The sequence below is a fragment of the Heterodontus francisci genome, chromosome 12, assembly GCF_036365525.1.
Source record: "Heterodontus francisci isolate sHetFra1 chromosome 12, sHetFra1.hap1, whole genome shotgun sequence".
Classification (NCBI taxonomy): Eukaryota; Metazoa; Chordata; class Chondrichthyes; order Heterodontiformes; family Heterodontidae; genus Heterodontus; species Heterodontus francisci.
Window position 1 is genome coordinate 99909170 of NC_090382.1, and position 23851 is coordinate 99933020.

At 44.5% G+C, this 23851-nt stretch overlaps 1 long non-coding RNA gene across 1 annotated transcript in view; it reads right to left on the minus strand.

The window, feature by feature from the left end:
* The window catches only part of LOC137376015 (uncharacterized), a 74554-nt gene extending 51313 nt beyond the window's left edge, over positions 1-23241 (minus strand). Inside the window, exons 1-2 of the long non-coding RNA XR_010976120.1 lie at positions 23176-23241; positions 6673-6761 (exon numbers count right to left, since the gene is read on the minus strand). This is a non-coding gene — a long non-coding RNA (uncharacterized lncRNA). The remainder of the gene's footprint in view (positions 1-6672; positions 6762-23175) is intronic.
* Positions 23242-23851: the final 610 nt, after the last annotated feature.

The window sequence follows — 23851 nt, forward strand, 5'->3', positions numbered from 1 at the left end:
TGAATGATCTTTTCAAGATATTTATTAAAAATTAACACTTCCCTCTGAGTCAATCCAGCAACAGTTTATATAGTGCCTTCAATGTAGAGAAATATCCCAAGACAATTAAATTCAGTAACTTCAGATAAAGAGTAGCAATCCGATAAGAGCTTTCCTTTACTCTTAAATCATAGATTCTAGTAACTTTTTGTGCTTGCCATTTATCAAGAGTAAGTATAAAGTAGTCATAAAAAGAAGTAATCTTCAAGTCAGATCCAAATATCACTAAAATCATGAATTACAATGCTTTTCTTATATTGATGTCAAATGCTGTCAAATCTGCAATCAACTTTATTTGCTTCACTATTTCCCCAGGGACAACTAGCACAAATGCAGTGAGTGGAGTTGGGCAGGTGGGTCAGCAACAACAGCCAACAATCTTCTTCTTCTTCTCTTCTTCTTTGGCCTCCTTGTCTCGGGAGACAATGGGTAAGCGCCTGGAGGTGGTCAGTGGTTTGTGGAGCAGCACCTGGAGTGGCTATAAAGGCCGATACTAGAGTGACAGACTCTTCCACAGGTGCTGCAGAAAAAATTGGTTGTCGGGGCTGTTACACAGTTGGCTCTCCACTTGCGCTTCTGTCTTTTTTTCTGCCAACTGCTAAGTCTCTTCGACTTGCCACACTTTAGACCCGCCTTTATGGCTGCCCGCCAGTTCTGGCGATCGCTGGCAACTGACTCCCACGACTTGTGATCAATGTTACAGGACTTCATGTCGCGTTTGCAGACGTCTTTAAAGCGGAGACATGGACGGCCGGTGGGTCTGATACCAGTGGCGAGTTCGCTGTACAATGCGTCCTTGGAGATCCTGCCATCTTCCATGCGGCTCACATGGCCAAGCCATCTCAAGCGCCGCTGACTCAGTAGTGTGTATAAGCTGGGGATGTTGGCCGCCTCGAGGCGGAAATACAACAGCCAACAATAACGAGTAGAAAAGGCACCTTCACAGATGATTTGCATAAGTTAGTAGACAATTGGGCTCGAGATGCGATGAACCTCTCTCAGAACAAGCGTGGCATAAAGCAACAGGGTCAAACAGGCCAGCATTACTCTGAAGTAAGTAGGAGCCTGCCTCTTCATGGCTGAGAACGTTTTAAATGTATTTAAATAGCCCTGCTAGGTCAAATGATGAGTATTTGACTGCTAACCAGGACTACCAGCTGCTAGAAATTACTTAAACCTTTCGTTTTGAGTCTTAAGATGAGTTTTCAATTGAATAAAAATGTTCACAGCTTTGTGCCTATGAGTAGCATCATAAAGCATTTGAAACAAAACAGATGAACTGAGAGCGCAAATAGAAATAAATAAGTACGATCTGATAGCCATTACAGAGACATGGCTGCAGGACAACATAGATTGGGGCCTGAATATTGAAGGGTACATGGCATTTAGGAAGGACAGGAAGTTAGGAAAAGGTGGAGGGGTAGCTCTGTTAATTAATGATGGTATTAGCGCAATAGAGAGGGATGACCTAAGTTCAGGAGACCAGGATGTAGAAGCAGTTTGGGGAGAGATGAGAAATCATAAAGACAAGAATTCACTTGTGAGAGTGGTGTACAGGCCACCTAACATTAACCACACTGTAGGGAGGGGTATAAAGGAAGAAATAATGGCAGCTTGTCACAAAGGTACAGTGATAATTATGGGTGATTTTAACCTACCTATAGACTGGAAAAATCAGATGGGCAGAGGTAGCCTAGATGAGGAGTGCATAGAATATTTTCGGGATAATTTCTTGGAACAATACGTTCTGGAGCCAACCAGAGAGCAGGCTATACTAGACCTGGCATTATGTAACAAGATAGGATTAATTAATGACCTCATAGTTAAGGCACCCCTAGGTAGCAGCGTTCATAATATGATTGAATTTTACAGTTTGAGGTAGAGAAGAGTGGGTCCAAGACTCGTACTTTAAACTTAAATAAGGGCAATTATGAGGGCATGAAAGCAGAGCTCGCTAAAGTGAATTGGCAAATCAGGTTAAGGGATAGGTCAATAGAGATGGAATGCCAGACATTTAAGAAGATATTTCAGAAAACACAGAATAGATACATTTCAATGAGAGAGAGAAATTCCAAGGGTGGGACCCACCATCTGTGGTTAACTAAAACAGTTAAAGATAGTATCAAACTTAAAGAAAAAGCCTATAATGGCGCAAAGATGGGAGGCAGGTCAAAAGATTGGACAGAATATAAAAAACAGCAAAGAATGACTAAAAGATTGATAAGGAAGGTAAAATTAGAGTACAAGAGAAAGCTAGCTAGAAATATAAAGACAGATAGTAAGAGTTTCTATAAATATTTAAAAAAGAAAAGAGTTAACAAAGTGAGCGTTGGTCATATAGAAAATGAGTCTGGGGAATTAATAATGGATAAAAAGGAGATGGCAGATAAATTGAACAGATATTTTGCATCGTTCTTCACTATTGATACAAGTAACATCCCAGTATTAGCTGTAAGTCAGGAAATGGAAGGGAGGGAGGAATTCAAGAAAATTACAATTAGCAGGGAAGTGGTACTGAACAAATTGTTGGATCTGCAGGCAGATAAGTCCCCGGGTCCTGATGGACTTCATCCTAGGGTGTTAAAGGAAGTGGCTAGTGAGATAGTGGATGTGTTAGTTTTAATTTTCCAAAATTCCCTAGATTCGGGGAGGGTTCCGTTAGATTGGAAAATAGCGAATGTAATTCCTTTATTCAAAAAGGGAGGGAGACAGAAAGTAGGAAACTACAGGCCAGTTAGCTTAACACCTGTCTTAAGGAAAAAGTAAGAAGCTATTATTAAAGACTTTATAACAGGGCATTTAGAAAAATTCAAGGTAATCAGGCAGAGTCAACATGGTTTTGTGAAAGGGAAATCATGTTTAACCAATTTATTGGAGTGCTGTGGATAAAGGGGAACCAGTGGATGTATTGTACTTAGATTTCCAGAAGGCATTTGATAAGGTGCCACATCAAAGGTATTGCTGAAAATAAAAGCTCATGGTGTAGGGGGTAACATATTGGCTTGGATAGAAGATTGGTTAGTTAACAGGAAACAGAGAGTAGGCATAAATGGGTCATTTACCGGATGGCAAGATGTAACGAGTGGTGTGCCACAGGGGATCTGTGCTGGGGCCTCAACTTTTTACAATTTATATGAATTACTTAGATGAAGACACCGAAGGTATGGTTGCTAAATTTGCTGATGACACAAATATAGGTAGGAAAGTAACTTTTGAAGAGGACATAAAGGGGCTACAAAGGGATTTGATAGGTTAAGTGAGTGGGCAAAGACCTGCCAAATGGAGCATAATGTGGGAAAGTGGGAAATTGGCCACTTTGGCAGGAAGAATAAAAAAGAAGCATATTATCTAAATGGTGAGAGATTACAGAGCTCTGAGATGCAGAGGGATTTGGGTGTCCCAGTGCATGAATTGCAAAAGGTTAGTATGCAGGTACGTCACGTAATTAGGAAAGCTCATAGAATGTTATCGCTTATCACGAGGGGAATTGAATACAAAAGTAGGGAGGTTATGCTTCAGCTATACAGGGCATTGGTGAGATCACATCTGGAGTCCTGTGTACAGTACTGGTCTCCTTATTTAAGGAAGGATATAAATGCGTTGGAGGCAGTACAGAGAAGGTTTACTAAACTAATATCTGGAATAGGCGGGCTGTCTTACGAGGAAAGATTGGACAGGCTAAGCTTGTATCCACTGGAATTTAGAAGAGTAAGAGGCGACTTGATTGAAACATATAAGATTCTGAGAGGTCTTGACAGGGTGGATGTGGAAAGGAATGTTTCCCCTTGTGGGAGAATCTAGAACTAGGGGTCACTGTTTAAAAATAAGGGGTTGCCCATTTAAGGTAGAGATGATGAGAAATATTTTCTCAGAGGGTCGTGAGTCTTTGGAATTCTCTTCCTCAAAAGGCAGTGGAAGCAGAGTCTTTGAATATTTTTAAGGCAGAGGTAGATAGATTCTTGATAAGCAAGGGGGTGGAAGGTTATCGAGGGTAGGTGAAAATGTGGAGCAATCATTTCAGCCATGAACTTATTGAATGACGGAGCAGACTCGAGGGCCCGAGTAGCCGACTCCTGCTCCTAATTCATATGTTCATATAAGTGCTTTGGGGTGTTTTTCTAAAGGCAAAGGCATGTAAAATGCAGGTTGTTTAGAGTATTGGCAACCAAATCGTGTGGGGCTAGATTCTGATGGGGTCCCTTCTGTAAAGGGCATTACCAAACCAAATGAGCTTTCAAATCAATTAGGCAGCTTTCATGGCCATTTGTTCTGGTGTTAGTCACAAACTAGCAGTTTTATTGAAATCAACATCAACTAGCTCAGCAATGTATCAGATTGGCATTTGAACACATGACTTTCGGTCTGTTAGACCAGGGTGATAGCCACTACACTACTCGAATTTGGAAGAGAAAGAGAAAAATGAACCAGAGACGAGTCATTTTCAGGAGCACTCAAGTTAATCCTGTGGGTTGACTGATGGAGATGTCCTGATTGGTCGATTTTGTCATTCCTAGTGAGCAGTTTGAGCAAATGTGTGTTAACATAGGGAGAAGGAGAAAATAAAATGAAAACATGCCCTCTTCCTCATTTGGTTTTCATTAAAGGTAAGATGTGTTACAATCATATTTATCATCATAAAGTTCTTGTTCAACAATCAAGAACTAGCTCAAAGAATTAACTGTAGAACTCCCTAAGTGGCTGAGTAGGTATTGATTCAGTGAGTAGCTGAGCTATACAGATTAGGACGATCTTCTTTTTGGTACAGAATTAACTAATCTCAGATGGGGCTAGAATAGAAGCGCTACAGTTGGCCTTAATGTACATCTAAGAAGGCACTTGTGTGGATGTCAGGTCAGAACAACATTTGACAACGCACTGTCACTCGCTGCCAAGGATTACGCATGGGTGAGCTATGGGCGTGCAACTATAGAATAACACACCAGCTGTGTATCAACACATTCAGGACAAGAGGAAAATAATAGAACTGTACAGCACAGAAGGAGGTCATTCTGTCCATCATTCTTTTTACCAGCTCTTTTTAAGAGCTATTCAATTAATTCCGCTCCGCTGTACTTTCTCCATAGCAAAAAAAGACTTGCATTTATATAGCACCTTTCATGACCACCAGATATCCCAAAGCGCTTTACAGCCAATGAAGTACTTTTGAAGTGTGGTCACTGTTGTAATGCAGGAAACGCGGCAGCTAATTTGCACACAGCAAACTCCCACTAACAGCAATGTGATAATGACAAGATAATCTGTTTTTTTGTGATGTTAGCTGAGGGCTAACTCATTCTAGTCAATCTCTTCTGCATTTTCTCCAAACCCCTGACATCCTTCCTCTAGAGTTAAGGTACCTGCACCATAGGCTCAGTAGTGTGTTTATGCCACTAGCTCCCAATTAGAAGCTCTCGCACAGCAAGCAGCAACCCCAGAGAACACATACTAGATTTGCTAAGGGTGAGTGTTGGGGAGACCCAGTAGTAAGAGACTTTCCCAGCAGTTGACCTTTGTGATTTCTACAAATTTAGAATTAGAATTAGAACATTACAGCGCAGTACAGGCCCTTCGGCCCTCGATGTTGCGCCGACCATCTGACCTACACTATTCCATTTTCATCCATATGTCTATCCAATGACCACTTAAATGCCCTTAAAGTTGGCGAGTCTACTACTGTTGCAGGCAGGGCGTTCCACGCCCCTACTACTCTCTGCGTAAAGAAACTACCTCTGACATCTGTCCTATATCTTTCACCCCTCAACTTAAAGCTATGTCCCCTCGTGTTTGCCATCATCATCCGAGGAAAAAGACTCTCACTATCCACCCTATCTAACCCTCTGATTATCTTGTATGTCTCTATTAAGTCACCTCTCCTCCTCCTTCTCTCTAACGAAAACAACCCCAAGTCCCTCAGCCTTTCCTCGTAAGACCTTCCCTCCATACCAGGCAACATCCTAGTAAATCTCCTCTGCACCCTTTCCAAAGCTTCCACATCCTTCCTATAATGCGGTGACCAGAACTGCACGCAATACTCAAGGTGCAGCCTCACCAGAGTTTTGTACAGCTGCATCATGACCTCGTGGCTCCGAAACTCGATCCCTCTACTAATAAAAGCTAACACACCATATGCCTTCTTAACAGCCCTATTAAACTGGGTAGCAACTTTCAGGGATTTATGTACCTGGACACCAAGATCTCTCTGCTCATCTACACTACCAAGAATCTTCCCATTAGCCCAGTACTCTGCATTGCTGTTACTCCTTCCAAAGTGAATCACCTCACACTTCTCCGCATTAAACTCCATTTGCCATCTCTCAGCCCAGCTCTGCAGCCTATCTATGTCCCTCTGTACCCTACAACACCCTTCGACACTATCCACAACTCCACCGACCTTCGTGTCATCCGCAAATTTACTAACCCACCCTTCTACACCCTCATCCAGGTCATTTATAAAAATGACAAACAGCAGTGGCCCCAAAACAGAACCTTGCGGTACACCACTAGTAACTAAACTCCAGGATGAACATTTGCCATCAACCACCACCCTCTGTCTTCTTTCAGCTAGCCAATTTCTGATCCAAAGCTCTAAATCACCTTCAACCCCATACTTCCGTATTTTCTGCAATAGCCTACCGTGGCACTCTGGCACTCGCCCATGGCCTGGCTGTGGAGAGACAGCAGCTCCAGCATCTTACTGAATGCAATGCAGAAGCAGGTAAAATCTGTGAAGAAGAAGAAAAAATTAAGTGAATTAAACTGTGATCAATGAGGTATGACCTTGCTCTGCTATCGAGTAATCAGCTGGCCTGAAAGCATGTGCACAATAACAGAGCATCAGCATGTTATATGTAAACAAGTTTATATTGGCAACTGCAACCATGTGCAAACAGAATGGTGGTTGGAGCCAAGCAGACTCCAGAATTTACTATGCATCCACTTTGGCTCTGAAGTATTTTCCTGTGACGAACTCACCTTTTCCAGCACTGACTGGAACATTTGTGTTTCTGCCGTCAAGCTAGAGGAACCGGTTTTAGCCATGTAAACCCGGCAAGGCAACAGACAGATTCTGCTCTCTTGTGATTTGAGCTAAACAGCAATAGTAGCTTGCATTTATTCATAGAATCATAGAATCATACTGTGCCTGTGCCTGCTCTTGGAAAGATTCTCCTCATGTCGTCTCCGATTCCTTTGCAAATTATTCTGGTTACTGACCCTTCTACTGGTGGAAGCTTTTTCTTCCTATTTACTCTATCAAAACCCTTTGAACATCTCTATTAAATCTCCCCTTAACCTTCTCTGCTCGAAGAATAGCTTCTTTAGCCTCTCCTCATAATTGAAGACCCTCATCAGTGGTACCAGTTTAGTAAAATATTTTATTGCCGTTAAAGTACAAGATGTCCTAAAGAATAATTAGGGGGAATGGATGCTGAGCCATAGAAGAGAGGTTAGGTTTAGATTAGATTAGAGATACAGCACTGAAACAGGCCCTTCGGCCCACCGAGTCTGTGCCGACCATCAACCACCCATTTATACTAATCCCACACTACCATATTCCTACCAAACATCCCCACCTGTCCCTATATTTCCCTGCCACCTACCTAAACTAGTGACAATTTATAATGGCCAATTTACCTATCAACCTGCAAGTCTTTTGGCTTGTGGGAGGAAACCGGAGCACCCGGAGAAAACCCACGCAGACACAGGGAGAACTTGCAAACTCCACACAGGCAGTACCCAGAATCGAACCCGGGTCCCTGGAGCTGTGAGGCTGCAGTGCTAACCACTGTGCCACTGTGCCGCCCTAGGTGTATTGAAAAAAGGCTACTCTTAAAGGTGGGATTGAAGAAGGTTTTTCAAGGTGGACAGAGTAAATGGTGAAGCGATTTGGAGAGAGCGTCCACAGAGGAAAGCCAAGATGACTGAAAGCTCTGCCATCAATGATGGTGGAAAGGAATGGGGTGGGGATGCAGAGCAGCCAAAAGTCTAAGGACCACAGTGTGTGGGAGGGACGTTTGGCTCTAGGAGATTGCAGAGTTGGGGAGTTAGGGAGGTGTAAGGTCATGGAGTGAACTGAAGGTAGGTAGGGATTTTAAATTGGATCTGTTGGAGGATAGGAAGTCAGTGTAAGTTGGAAGGATAGGAGAGGTAGACCAGGACTCAGTGGGGGAGATTTGCCACTATTAGCCATGTGGGCATCATAGTTTCTCCTAATTCTGTCCTCACCTTGCATCTAACACACAGATGGTATTGAGTCACGTAGGTCAGAAGGCTCCTAACTCTGGAAAGAAAGGGGGAAGAAAAATCAGCCAGGGTTCATGTTTCTGATCACTATTCAGTGTTACAGCCAGGTGAGAAAGAGATCTAGGGTTCCCTTTTAGGCTTCACCTGGTCTTAGTGTAACAGGGTTTTATTTTTAAACACACTGGACTGAATTTTATGAATGTGCCGCAGTTCGCGATATTACGTGCGGGGGCTCATTTAAATAGAGGGGGCGGAGCGGCCACCCTTCTACGTCATCGGGGGCAGCCTCGTGTCCCTGGCAACGGCGTCCGGCGCCACCACACAGGCGGCGGCGCCATTTTTAAAGGGCTTTAAGTCCTTACAAAGAAGTTCAATATTTAAAGGGTAAATGTGAACGATGTTTAATACATTGAAAAACAAGTGATGGAGGCCCTTCCCCAACCCCCCCATTGCCTTCAGGCAATGCAATGACCATCAGTTGATATTTCAAATACACAAACTTTCCCCCCCAATCTTCAATATTTTGCCCTTCAACACGAATCCCCACCTCCAATAAAAATTGATTTCCCCAGTCCTCCACCCCTCCTGCCTGGAAAATTCTACTCTTTCCCCCTCGCCACCAGGTTCTCACCCGGAACTCCATATGGAGTTCCGAAGGCACGAGAGTTGCATTCGGAGTTGGTAAAATCGGTGTGGGATGTTGGCCGCCTGCAGGTAAGTTTATTAGCATGTAATTTATGTGCATATTTAGATGAAGGGCCTGCTGCTGTGTGGCGGGGTGGGGGGTTTTCACCGAAGTCCCCCTGCTGTCAGTAATATGCGGCGAGCCCCTCTCGACATCGGGGGTCGAACTGGGCCTCTCCCCACAGCATTTTATCGGCGACCGGTGGCGTCAAGTGGCCGGTAAAATTCAGTCCACTGTGTTTTTTTGCTCCCCCTTGGTGAATCCTTGTTCACCGCTTTCCAATTATAAGGCAAAGAAACCAGCACAAACAGGTTTTCTTAGATTTAAAGAAGAAAAGTTTAAATTTATTAAACTTAAACTCTAATTTGCTTGACGCCTACGGATACACAATGCGCCCATGCTAACGTGCATATGCAATACACACATGCAAATAGAGACAGAAAGGAGCAGAAGAAAAATAAAGTGGAAAAGTTTGAGGGAATATCTGAAGAGTTTTTGTTACGGTTCTTCGAGCTCACTGTAGAGTCCTTGATTGTAGGTAGATCTTGCTTTTCGTTGGGGCCCAGTATTCTTCTTAAACCTTGTTCACTGTAGGAGAATTTTCTCTCTTGGGTTTCATGTGTCTTCAGTGGATTCAGAGGCTTGTGAGAAAGAGATAGGAGAAGACAAGAGCAAACAAACACTCTCAGTTCAAACTGTTTGTACAATTCAGAAAATACCCAGGCTGCCAAGCAGGTTAATCATGTGACTAGCTGGTATCACCACGTTTTGGATTGTATCATCTTAGCAGTCTCTGGAATGCTCCTCTTATACACAATCCCTGGTGATCAAGGTCCATTGTGGCTTGAATGTGTCAGGGAATGGTCCTTTGTCCTTCCAATCACCGTCTGTTAATGTGCAAATGTCTTTTCCAGCTACGGCTGATCTGTTTAATAAGTCCTTTCTTCACTCCAGTAACAGTTTAAAATCAATGTTCAAGACAAAATTAATGTGCCTCATTCTTGGCAGATGGAGGCCTAGCATGACATCAGTGAACACTGCATTTCTATATCTCAGATGATGGTGGGATCTGCCTCAGCTGTGATATCTATCCCTCACCATTGACTAGCCCCCTAATTCTCACTGTCTGAGTCTGATAATAAAGACTAGTCATGTGGGTGAGGTAGCACGGAGTGGCTGGTGCCTATGAAACGCTACTATGTGGAACTTGCTACCACGTGGAATAGTTGAGATAAATAGCATAGATGCATTTCAGGGGAAGCTAGACAAGTACATGAGGGAGAGAAGGATATGTTGATAGGGTTAGATGAAGTAGAGTGGGAGCTGACTGGTGTGGAGCATAAACATCAACATGCTCCAGTTGGATCGAATGAGCTATTTCTGCACTGTAAATTCTATGTAATTCTACAATATAAAAGGGAACAGAAAATATCAGGAAGAAGAAAAATCAAAGGGACAAAAACATAAAATATTTACTAATTTCTCCCAGAATTAACAAGCATTTTTTTTGGAGAGGGAATAATGGAACAGTTCTGAGGTTGCAGTCATAACGTGGAGCCCATTTTGAGGAACCTAAACTGAATTCTATTGTAAACACTATGTATGAGAGCAGCAGCCGTACTGGCAAATACGTCCTTGACTGCCTGTAAAACGAAATGAAAGACAGGTTTTCCAGGAACCCCTTCCAGCACTTCCTTCTCTTAATAACCATAAATAAAGGTCAAAGCAAAGAAAACTGGTTCCAACCGGTCTTCCGCTGAGGATAAAAAGGTCACACTTCTGATAAGAAATGAAAGCTATGCCACAGATACACAGTCAGAGCACACAGAGAAGGTACTTCCTACAATAATAATTTTAATATAATTTAGGGGATGTTATTTGGGATATGTATGCAGTACAGATTTAGTTAGCTTTTGCTATATATTGCTATTGCCTATATACTTTCTGTCTGGAGAGGAGTCTGAGAAAGGATGCAATTAAGCTAATGGGGCAACATGTAACCATGGTATTCTATGTTAAGTGCTACAATATTTGTCTCAACTATAGATGACCTGAATAGAGAGGCTTCCAATCTTTAATGATCATCTGCACAGAGACCACCATTATATATTGACCCCACCTGTCTAGAATGACCACCTATTGTCACCCAAACTCTAAATATACAAACCGTCCACTCTGGAAGCAGCATGAGACATGTGTAGAAAGATCTCCTGGGGTTTGCCTTAAAGGTGCTAATCACAGGTATGATTTAGTAGAATAGCATATTATAGTTAATGTTGATCTGTAACTTCTCATCTTGTTGAATATAAAAGGAGTGAGATGATTTTGTCCAAAATATTTTTCATGCCTGCTTCGCCATTTGTGAATTAATTTCTCGTCTCGCCATAGCTTTTCCCTCTGCCATTTCTCAGCGAGAAGGACATTCAAAAAATATGTGCCTGGTTTTGAGCTATTGATGTTCCTGGACAAACTGTTACAAACTCATTTCTGCAACTGCACGATTTTCCTTTCCTTCCTCCTTCCATACCTCTCAACTTCTCTGTATTACATAGAATTTAAAGCATAGAAACTGGCCATTTGGCCCAACTGGCCCATGCCAGTGTTTATGTTTTACACAAATCTCATCCCAGCCTTCTTCATCTAACCCTTTCAGCCTAGCTGTCTATTCGTTAACCCCTCACATGTTTATCTAGCTTTCAATTAAATACATCTATGCTATTTACCTCAACTATTCCTCACATAATAGAGTTTCATATTCTCACCACTCTTTGAGTAAAGAAGTCTTTCCTGTGTATGACTCTACTACACCATGCGGTGTATTTATTCACTGAGTACCTATTTCTTTTTATATTCTTCTGAAGCAATTTCGTGATAATCTGAGTTACCAGGAAAGGCAGGAGCAAGCTGTATATATTCTCTTGAAATGAGAGGTTTGAGGGGTGAATTGAAGTGTGTAAATGGAAAAAGAAATACACAAGATAAACCGAGATTAATTCTTTTGGCAGCATGGCCACAATGTGAAGAAACAAAAGAGGGGAAATTAGAAAGAACCCTTTCAATGCAGAGTTATCAGAATGTTGCTATAAGTGGTGATTTTATGTTAACTCAATTGGATCATTGGAAAAAATACTGGATAATTACCTGAAGGAAAGAATATTAAGAGTATAAGCAGCGTGTAGGAAAATAGAATCATTCGGGGAGAATGCAGAAAAGTGAAACTGTTCAGAATCAACCCCAAAGAGGGTTGTAAATTTAGCTTAGGCAAGCAGGGCCAAAGGCACCTTGCGATGATTAAAATTTTATATTTCTAGATCACATGCTTATTACTGGAATTTTTTTTCCTTTGAGAATGTTTTTTAAGCATTCATTAACTTTTTAATATTCTAATTCTAAAATTTTAAAATAATACAAAAGAAAAAAAGACTTGCATTTATATGTCACCTTTCAAGATCTCAGGATGTCCCAAAGTGCTTTTCTGCCAATGAAGTACTTTTGAAGTGTGGTCACTTTTGTAATGTCAGAAACATATTTATCTAATATATGTATGTTGTTATTTCTGCCTCATAGAGCAACAAATTAATGAGGCTACATGTGCCAATTTTGAATCTGGAATGGAATCATAGTTTTTTTTTTCTTCATTCTTTTATGGGATGTGGGCATTGCTGGCTAAGCCAGCATTCATTGCCCAATCTTAATTGCCCTTGAGAAGGTGGTGCTGAGCCGCCTACTTGAACCGCTGCAGTGCTTGTGGGGTAGGTACAGCCACAGTGCTGTAAGGAAGGGAGTTCCAGGATTTTGACCCAGCGACAGTGAAGGAACGGCGATATTGTTCCAAGTCAGGACGTTGTGTGGCTTGGAGGGGAACTTGCAAGTGTTGGTGTTCCCACGCATCTGCTGCCCTTGTCCTGCTAGTTGGTAGAGGTCGTGGGTTTGGAAGGTGCTGTCGAAGCAGTCTTGGTGTGTTGTTGCAGCGTATCTTGTAGATGGTACACACTGCTGCTACTGTGCGCCAGTGGTGGAGGGAGTGAATGTTTGTAGATGGGGTGCCAATGAAGTGGGTGGCTTTGTCCTGGACGGTGCTGAGCTTCTTGAGTGTTGTTGGAGCTGCAGCCATCCAGGCAAGTGGAGAGTATTCCATCACATTCCTGACTTGTGCCTTGTAGATGGTGTTCAGGCTTTGGGGAGTCAGGAAATGAGATATGTGCCACAGGATTCCTAGCCTCTGATCTGCTCTTGTAGCCACGGTATTTATATGGCTGCTCCAGTTCAGTTTCTAGTCAATGATAACCCCCAGGATGTTGATAATGGGGAATTCAGCGATGGTAATGCCATTCAATGTCAAGGGGAGATGGTTAGAGTCTCTCTTGTTGGAGATGGTCATTGTCTGGCACTTGTGTGGCGCGAATGTTACTTGTCACTTATCAGCCCAGGCCTGGGTATTGTCCAGGTCTTGCTGCATTTCTACACGGACTGCTTCAGTATCTGAGGAATCACGAATGGTGCTGATCATTGTGCAATCATCAGCGAACATCCCCACTTCTGACCTTATGATTGAAGGAAGGTCATTGATGAAGTAGCTGAAGATGGTTCCGCCTAAGACACTATCCTGAGAAACTCCTGCAGTGATGTCCTGGAGCTGAGATGATTGATCCAACAGCCACAACCATCTTCCTTTGTGCTCGGTATGACTCCAAAGAGCGGAGTGTTTTCCCTCTAATTCCCATTGACTCCAGTTTTGCTAGGGCTCCTTGATGCCATATTCGGTCAAATGCTGCCTTGATGTCAAGGGCAGTCACTCTCACCTCACCTCTTGAGTTCAGCTCTTTTGTCCATGTTTAAACCAAGGCTGTAATGAGGTTAGGAGCTGAATGGCCCTGGCAGAACCCAAACTGAGCATCACTGAGCAGGTTATTGCTAAGCAAGCGCCGCTTGATAGAGCTGTTGACGACACCTTCCATTACTTTACTGATGATTGAGAGTAGACTGATAGGGCAGTAATTGGCTGGGTTGGACTTGTCCTGACTTTTGTGTACAGGACATACCTGGGCAATTTTCCACATTGCCGGGTGGACGCCAGTGTTGTAGCTGTACTGAAACAGCGCTAGGGGCACGGCAAGTTCTGGAGCACAGGTCATCAGTACTATTGCCAGAATGTTGCAGTATCCAGTGCCTTCAGTTGTTACTTGATATCACGTGGCATGAATCGAATTGGCTGAAGACTGGCATCTGTGATGCTGGGGGCTTCAGGAGGAAACCAAGATGGATCATCAACTCGGCACTTCTGGCTGAAGATTGTTGCAAATGCTTCATCTTATCTTTTGCTCTGATGTGCTGGGTTCCCCCATCATTGAGGATGGAGATACTTGTGGAGCAACATCCTCCAATTAGTTGTTTACACAGCCAATTGGATGTGACAGGGCTGCAGAGCTTAGATCTGATCCGTTGGTTATGGGATCGCTTAGCTCTGTCTATCGCATGCTGCTTGGCATGCAAGTAGTCCTGGATTGTAGTTTCACCAAGTTGACACCTCATTTTAAGGTATGCCTGGTGCTGCTCCTGGCATGTCCTCCTGCACTCTTCATTGAACCAAGGTTGGTCCCCCGGCTTGATGGTAATGGTAGAGTGGGTGATATGCCTGGCCATGGGGTTACAGACTGTGGTTGAGTACAATTCTGCTGCTGCTGATGGGCCACAGCGCGTCATGGATGCCCAGTTTTGCATTGCTAGATCTGTTTAAAATCTATCCCATTTTGCACGGTGGTAGTGCCACACAACATGATGGAGGGTATCTTCAATGTGAGGACAGGACTTTGTCTCCACAAGGACTGTGCGGTGGTCACTCCTACCAGTACTGTCATGGACAAATGCATCTGCAGCAGGCAGATTGGTGAGGACGAGGTCAAGTATATTTTTCCCGCTTGTTGGTTCCCTCACCACCTGCTGCAGACCCAGTCTGGCAGCTGTGTCCTTTAGGACTCGAACAGCTTGGTCAGTAGTAGTGCTACTGTGCCACTCTTGGTGGTGGACATTGAAGTTTCTCACCCAGAGTACATTCTACACCCTCGCCACCCTCAGTGCTTCTCAACATGGAGAAGTACTGATTCATCAGCTGAGGGGGCGTGTGGTAGGTGGTAATCAGCAGTTTTCCTTGCCCATGTTTGACCTGATGCCATAAGACTTCATGGGGTCTGGAGTCGACGTTGAGGACTCCCAAGGCAACACCCTCCCAACTGTATACCACTGTGTTGCCACCTCTGCCCTGCCAGTAGGACAGGACATACCAGGGATGGTGATGGTCATGTCTGGGACATTATCTGTAAGGTATGATTCAGTGAGTATGACTATGTCAGGCTGTTGCTTGACTGTTCTGTGGGACAGCTCTCTCAATTTTGGCACAAGGCCCCTAGATGTTAGTAAGGAGGACTATGCAGGGTCGACAGGGCTGGGTTTGCCATTGTTGTATCCAGTGCCTAGGTTGATGCCAGGTGGTCCATCCGGTTTCATTCTTTATTGACTTCATAGCGGTTCGATACAACTGCATGGCTTGATAGGCCATTTCAGAGGGCATTTAAGAGTCAGCCACATTGCTGTAGGTCTGGAGTCCCATGTAGGCTAGACCAGCAGATTTCCTTCCCTAAAGGCCATTAGTGAATCAGATGTGTTTTTACAACAATCAACAATGGTTTCATGGCCACCATTAGCTTTTAATTCCAGTTTTATTAATTGAATTTAAACTCCACCTTCTGTCGTGGTGGGATTTGAACCCATGTCCTCAGAGCATTAGCCTGGGTCTCTGGGTTACTAATCCAGTGACAATACCACTACGCCACCGCCACCCCCTTTATGAAGAACATAAGAAATAGCAGCAACAGTAGAACATTTAGCCCCTCTAGACTGCTCCACCATTCAATACAATCATGACTGATCTTCTACCTCAACTCCACTTTCTGTCCACTCCCCATACCACTTGATTCCCTGAGAGATCAAAATCTATAGATCTCAGTCTTGACTATATTCAGTGATGGAACATCCACAGCCCTCTGCACATCTAATAAACTAATTACAGTTCATTGATTTTATAATTGAATCTACACACAATGTATTGTGAAGTTTTGTAGAATGTAATCCCATCCCTGGTGTTGGTCAAACCAATGGGCCATTCGACCCCTTGAAACTGCTCTTCCATTCATTAAGATCACGGCTGATCTTCTGTTTCAACTGCAGTTTCCTGCCCTATCCGCATCTTCCTTGAATCCCTTAGTATCCAAAAATCTAACAGTTTCTGGCTCGAATAGACTCAATGACTGAGCAGCTTCTCTGCAGTAGAAAATTCCAAAGATTCACAATTCTTTGAGTGAAGAAATTTCTTCTCATCTCAATATTAAATGGCCAATCCCTTCTTCTAAAACTATGATCTGTAGGTCAATACTCCCTAGACAGGGGAAATATCCTGCCTGCATCTACCTTAACAAGCCCCTTAAGAATTCTATGGGCTGAATTTTACAGTCCCCCTGACGTCGGGGGTCATGGCGAGGGGAGGCCGGAAAATGCCTCTGGCGGAGGCCCGAAATGGGCCTCGACACCAGGAAGGCCTGGCCCGATATTGCCGGTGGCGGCGAGACCTTGTGGCAGTCCTACCGCTGCTCAGCGACGGGAGCAAAACTTACATATTTAAATAAATTTAAATAAAGGAATGAATTCCCTGCTCGCCTCCGCCTTCCGTCCCACTGCGGCCATCCGGGGATCCGAGGAGGAACACCGGTGGGAAGGGGGGAGCAGGTAAGTTTCTCTATATGGGAGGGGGGGAAGCGGGGTCAAACTAATCTCATTGGTTTAGGGGATGGTGGGGAGCATTAGAGTTTAAAGTTTATGTACTTGTGGGGGGAAGGTGAAGTGGGCAGGGGAAATGTTTTGGGGGTTGGGGGGAGAAGGCAACCATCGCATGGTTATTGTGGGTAGAGGGTGGGAAAGGGGCAAATTAAATGTTTTTAAAATTCTCTTTAAATATTGAAATTAAATGGAAGGGTGCGGAGCTCTTTAAGAATGGCGTCAACGCCTACACAAAGGCTGCCGACGCCGTTGCCAGGGACGGACCACCCACCACTCCTTGGCTGGATCTTACAAATCGCGGTGGCACACTTTGAAGTCGGCGGTCTACCCGCTTGCAGTGGCCGCCACTGAGCCCCCGCGATATTACGTGTGGGGGCTCATTAGCATCACGGCGACGCGGCACCACCACCCACCACCCCCCCCCGCCCCATACTACGTGGGGAGAGGCGGGGCATCCAGCGCCATGATGAACGTTGGCTCAGCTGTGTAGCAGGTGCTATTTAAAGCACCCTAGCACCTGTTTCCTGACAGCTGCCAAAGAAATACTTACCTCACCATTGAAGAGTGGGGCTGCTGTCAATCTAGCAGCAAAGCAGAAAGTGCTAGAGGCATAGTGGCACAGTGGTTAGCACCACAGCCTCACAGCTCCAGCGACCGGGTTCAATTCTGGGTACTGTCTGTGCGGAGTTTGCAAGTTCTCCCTGTGACCGCGTGGGTTTTCGTCGTGTGCTCCGGTTTCCTCCCACAGCCAAAGACTTGCAGGTGATAGGTAAATTGGCTGTTGTAAATTTCCCCTAGTGTAGGTAGGGAATATGGGATTACTGTAGGGTTAGTATAAATGGGTGGTTGTTGGTCGGCACAGACTCGGTGGGCCGAAGGGCCTGTTTCAGTGCTGTATCTCTAAAAATAAATAAAAAATAAAATCTTGGTGGGTCAGGCAGCATCTGTGCACAGAGAAGCAGAGTTAACTTGGCCAAGTTCACAGACCTGAAAGTTCACTCTGCTTCTCTCTCCACAGATGCTGCCTGACCTGCTGAGTTCCCCAGCACTTTCCACTTCGCTGCTACATACGTACCGTGCTGTGTCCCAGTGTCCTGTGAAGTCGTAATCCTCTTCTTCCATTCAAGTGTTACATTCCTTCTTGTAGGCATGCTGCACCTCAGTGAATAATCTTAAATTTGCACATACCAGGATGTGAAACTGAACTGGACCATAAAAGGCAAATACACAACAGGAATAACAGCATAATTTAAGAATATCTACATACTATGGGCTTGTCATCATTTGACTGTGAAAAGCCACAGACTAATATGCAGTTGGAATCTGTATTCATTTCTCTGCAATGCAAAAAGACATGCAACTGGAATCAAAAGTACTTTTTTTAAAGAACCAGGAAAATATGTTTATATTCTCACTGCATTGCAAACTAGAAATATTGCATCAATAATTATGATCAGCTGCTGCAGAAGCAAAGTGTTTGTGGACATGTGTTGATCTGTCATAGATGAAAAACCAGGACAACAGCACAGACTTCCTCATTAGTCTTGCATTAGTTTTCAAATACATACAAGAAAAATCTTGCAGCCAGAAGTTAGAGCAGTTACATTGTGGAATCACCTTTGCATTTAAAGGACCAGAGGGGTGCTCTAGGGTGGCCCTATAGTGCAGCGAAGCCTCCCTGCTTACTCTCCTCCGGGCTGTGCAGGAAAGGCAGGATCTCCTTTTTCCCAGCGACAGTAAAAAGAGGCCCTTCCGTCCGACCAAGGCAGCCAGGCTGGAGGTGGCAGAGGAGGTAAGTACCTGTGGGGCCATCCGATGTCAAAGGTTCCAATACCAGAAGAGAGGATGAACAATCATTCCCCCAGCCAGCCTGGGCCCTCCAGGCCCCATGTGCACAGAGGACGACTGCCAAATTCATCCACAGCCAAAGGGCAATGTGATCAGCGGCCTTCCTCCAGTCCTCCCATGCACCTTTCCTGTTGTAGGTGCTCAGCGTCCTCATAGTCCGAGGAGGAATCGTGCCAGGCCTGCCCCCTATTGGGTGCATAGTTGTGCAGAGCACAGCAAGCAGCAAAAAAAGGAGCTGGCATTTTCAGTCCATAGTACAGGGCATCACCCTATCTATCCAGGCATTGGAAGCGTGTTTTCAGCATGCCGATCGCCTGCTCAATGGAGGCACTTGTAGCTCAGTGGCTGGCATTGTATCTCTCCTCTGCAGCAGTGGTGGGGTCTCTCACTGGTGTCGGAAGCCATGTCTGCAAGGGATAGCCTTTATTTCCAAGAAGTCACCCCTCCAGCTGAGCGAGCTCAGTGAACAGCAATGGCAGCTGGGACTGGTGCAGGACCCAGGTGTCATGGCAGCTGCCTGAGAAGCAGCACAGATTTGCATGAAGCAGCTCCAGTGATCACATATCAGCTGCATCTAGATGGAAAGGATTCATTTAATGGTAACATCTGCAGGTAGTAGCCTGGCGGGAGGCCTGATGGCCACATGGGTGCAGTCTATGAACCCTCAAATCTTTGCTTATCCAGCGATGGTGCTGAAACTGATGGCCCTCTGGGCCTGGCTGTGAGAGTCCGTCCTGAAGTGGACATATTCACTGGCCCTCCGGTGCAGGGCATTGGTGACCTCCCTGATGCAGAAGTGCACTGCTGACTGTGTGGCTCCACAAAGCTCTCTGGTGAGCCGCTGAAATGCTGCATAGGCATCAAGCTTAAGAGCCACTGCCACTATGAGGACCGTAGGCATAGGATGTCCACCGAAGCCCAGGGTTGCAGGTCATCATTGATCAGGAAAAGAGACGTGTCACTACCCTTTCTACATGATCTGACACTGGTGTTCTGACATCCAACGGCATGTCATATGGGGACTGTAGCTACGCGACAACCAGTAATGGCAAGCTCCCCTTGGGGGCTGATGCTCACGACCAGGGGCCTCTAAGTGGATCGCTCCTGCCTATTGATGGATCCTCAGGAGAAGCGGATCACACAATCTAGGATGAGCCGTATCCATTTCCATGTGATAAAAAAAGTTGTATCCTTCATTTATTCAAAGGTTCCTAACAGGGCAGGGATCGGTGTTGATGGGTACATCAGGTGCTTGCATGGATCAACTATGTGGCGTGACATAGCATTGCCCATCCTGGCTCACACTCAGAGTGGCACTGCATTACCACATCAAGATCCTACCAGATGCATCAATTGCCCCCACCATCCATACAACTTTAATGCTCCTACCCTTTCTGGCACCCTCCCCACACACAGGGTGACTAGAGTGCCATTGCTGCTTCACACACACAAACAAATGCAGAGCATACACTGTTTACGGAGGGAGGGTAGACAGTACCTCCCTTCATGCCTGCAGAGCTTTCCTTCCAGTAATCCCAGACCACCTCCCACCTCCCTTTCAGAATGCAGATCTGAGACCCCGATCATCCCAGACTTACCTGCACTGTGGTCTCGTCTGGGTTCCACATGTGTGAACGGGACAGCACGTGACAGCCACCCGTTTAGCGAAAAATACGGAAGTGTGGAGCAGCAGGTGGCAGGATGCATAATCAGGAAATTTAAGTAGCACTTTACATATGGTAATCGGTGTCCCACCACTGAGCAGCAAGGGGCCACACCAAGGTCCCGCCGCCGCCAGATGAATGCGGCCTTCTCGACATTGGGGGTCAAGGTGGGCCTCTCCCAGCAGAATTTTACGGGCCACCCCGCCACGACCCCCGACGTCGAGGGGCTGGTAAAATTCTGCCCCATGTCGTTGGGCTGGGCGGTCTTCCCCGGCCATTTAAATGAGCCGCCGCACTGAATAACGCGACAGCTCCGCGACATACGGTCCACACGGGTGGACGGCTATTATTTACATCCGTCGCCGCAATGTAAAATGCAGCCCTATATGTTTTAATGAGATCACGTCTCATTCTTCTGAACCCGAGAGAATATAGGCCTAGTCTATTCAATCTCTTCTCATGGGACAATTCCCTCATCCCAGCAATCAGTCTAGTGAACCTACGTTGCACTCAGAGCAACAAAGAAAATTACAGCACAGGAACAGGCCCTTCGGCCCTCCAAGCCTGCGCCGATGCAGATCCTCTATCTAAACATGACGCCTATTTTCTAAGGGTCTGTATCTCATTACTTTGTTGGTTCGATGCTATTGGGCCAGCCCACTTATAGACAATAAATTATATAGGATGCGAATCACATCCTAAAGGCAATTACAATGCAAACTCTATAAATTCTTTTAAAACAGCAAGTACATTTGGGAAAAGGTGCAAGCTTGTACATGTTTGTATTTGCATGTATATTTGCATGTATGTTTGCATGTATGTGTGTATGTATTTTGTTATTAAAAACTTAGACAAAGGGCCACGACCCCACAGTGCAGAACACAACTATGGCTGAAAGGAGAAGGAAAGAGATAAATAGAAAAGCAGTGAATAGATAATGCCAAGCTTCAGCTTTACAAGTCTTTAGATTGTAGGACAAAGATAAGGTTGAGTGTGTATGCATGTGTATATATTTGTGCGAGTTTGTACGTGTATGTGTTTGTGCATCTGTGCATATGTATTTGTGCATGTGTATATGCTTGTTTGTATGTATGTGGATGTGAGTGTTTATGTGCGTGTATGTTTGTGTGGTTTTGTGCGGTCTTACCACAAACTGCATTCCCTAGTCACCGACTCTATTTCTCTGTTTGGCAACTGTCAGAAGCTGAACCAGACTGTTCACAACCTTAGTGTCATATTTGACCCCGAGGTATGCTTCCGACCACATATCTGTGCCATCACTAAGACCGCATATTTCCACCGCTGTGACATCGCCTGACCAACCTCCCACGTTCTACCCTCCATAAACCCAATGTCATCTGCTACCCATGTCCTAACTCGCACTAAGTCCCGTTCACCTATCACCCCTGTGCTCACCGACCTACATTGGCTCCCAATGAAACAACGCCTCAATTTTAAAATTCTCATCATTTTCAAATCCCTCCATGGCCTTGCCTTTCCCTACCTCTGTAATCTCCACCAGCCCTATAATGCTCTGAGATGTCTGTGCTCCTCTAATTCTGGCCTCTTGAACACCCCTGATGTTAATTGCTCCAAAATTGGTGTCCATACCTTCAGTTGCCTAGGCCCCAAGCTCTGGAATTCCCTCCCTAAACCACTCCACCTCTCTACCTCACTTTCCTCCTTTAAGATGGTCCTTAAAACCTACCTCTTTGACCAAGCATTTCGCCATCTGCCGAATTATTTCCCTATGTGGCTGCATGTCATATTCTGATTTATAGTTCCCTTGTGAAGAACCATGGGACGTTTTATTATGTTAAAGGCGCCATATAAATGCAAGTTGGTGTTAAGTTTGTGTGTGTGGGTGTTTGTATATATGTTTGTGTGTGTTTTGTCTTTTTGGGTGTTTTGTTTTTGTGTGTCTATGTTGCTGCACTAAGAGAAAGATAGAAAGGAAATACATTTTTCAGGAAAGCAAGAAATGTTCCAACAAACAAGAGTGCCTGGGGTGGATAGGAAAAATAAGACAATGGGAGTAAGTAGATTCCACTCTATCAGCAGTATCTTAATTACAACTTATACTTTTTTGGGAGCAAGCCAAAAACTCCTTACTGTAACAGGGATATAGGGTATAACCAGAAAATAAACATGTAACTTAGTTTTGGCTCTACACATAAAAACATTAATAATCTAAGCAAAAATATTCACTTAGAATCTTAGAGTCATTAGAGCACAGAAGGAAGCCATTCGGCCCATCGGGTCTATGCTGGCTCTCTGTAGAGCAATCCAGTCAGTCCTATTCCTCTGCTCTATCCCTGTAGCCCTGCAACTTTATTTCCCTCAAGGTCCATCCAACTTCCTTTTGAAATCATTGATCATCTCTGCTTCCACCACTCAAGTATGCAGTGAGTTCCAGGTCATTACCACTCGCTGTGTAAAAAAGGTCTTCCTCACATCCCCCGCCCCAACCCCACTGCATCTCTTGACTAAAATCTTAAATCTGTGTCCCCTAAACCTTGTACCATCAGCTAATGGTAATAGCTTTTCTTTATCTATGTTATCATAACCTGTCATAGTCTTGTACGCCTCTGTCAAATCTCCCATCAAAATCCTTTGCTCCAAGGAGAACAACCCCAGCTTCTCTAACCTTACATTGTAGCTAAAATTCCTCATCCCTGGAACCATTCTGGTATAAGTACTTACAAAATCTTTCTTGCTAAAATGTTTCATGTAACAACAGTGAATGCTAGGAGCAGATTAGAATTCTTTCTTGAGATTTTCTAATATCAATTTCTGTTTAGGTAACGTAAAAATGCACTTATCACGGATTAATTTTCACCATGCACGTCACATGCCAGGCTATCTTACCTGCAAAGTAAATTCTTGGAAAGTCTTGTCGATTTGCTCAATGTTCACAGTTCAGTGCCACTTGACTGTGCGAATAGTCACCGTGAGGAAAACAAAGAATAAATAAGTAACATGCCGGGTTTGTTCCAAGTGCAAGGCTACCTGCTGGCTTTATGAGCAGATATTAAAATGACAGCTGAACCTGGGAGAAGGTTAATTATTTCCTCTGCTGGAGTTTGTGAAGGACAGTGAGAAAGTAGGTCTAAGGCCTAAACCTTTAACATTTACAGGCCACAACCCGGCATGAATAATCACTGGGGGCGGGGGGTGGGGGAGCTGGGGTGGGAGAGAATGATGTTGCTGCTAGATTAGTAATTAGAAACAGAACCTTTGGATGGATCCAAAAATTATACCTCCTCCCATAAACCAAAATTAGATTTAGCAGTTTTGTTAAATAATCCACAGTTTTGACACAAGGTATAGACAAGTGATATATTTTCACTGGGGTGGGGGGGTGCAGAAATTTGCTGATCTCCCAGTAACATGGTGAGTTAAGTCAGTGAGTGATTGTGCAATAGAGGCCAGGAAGGTTTAATTTGCAGTCTTGTGTTGAGTTAGCTGATCTCATCTACAGCAGCAGTAGGCCTTAGCACCTCTGGGTTAGGGAGGGGAAAATCACCATCTTAATCAATAACCA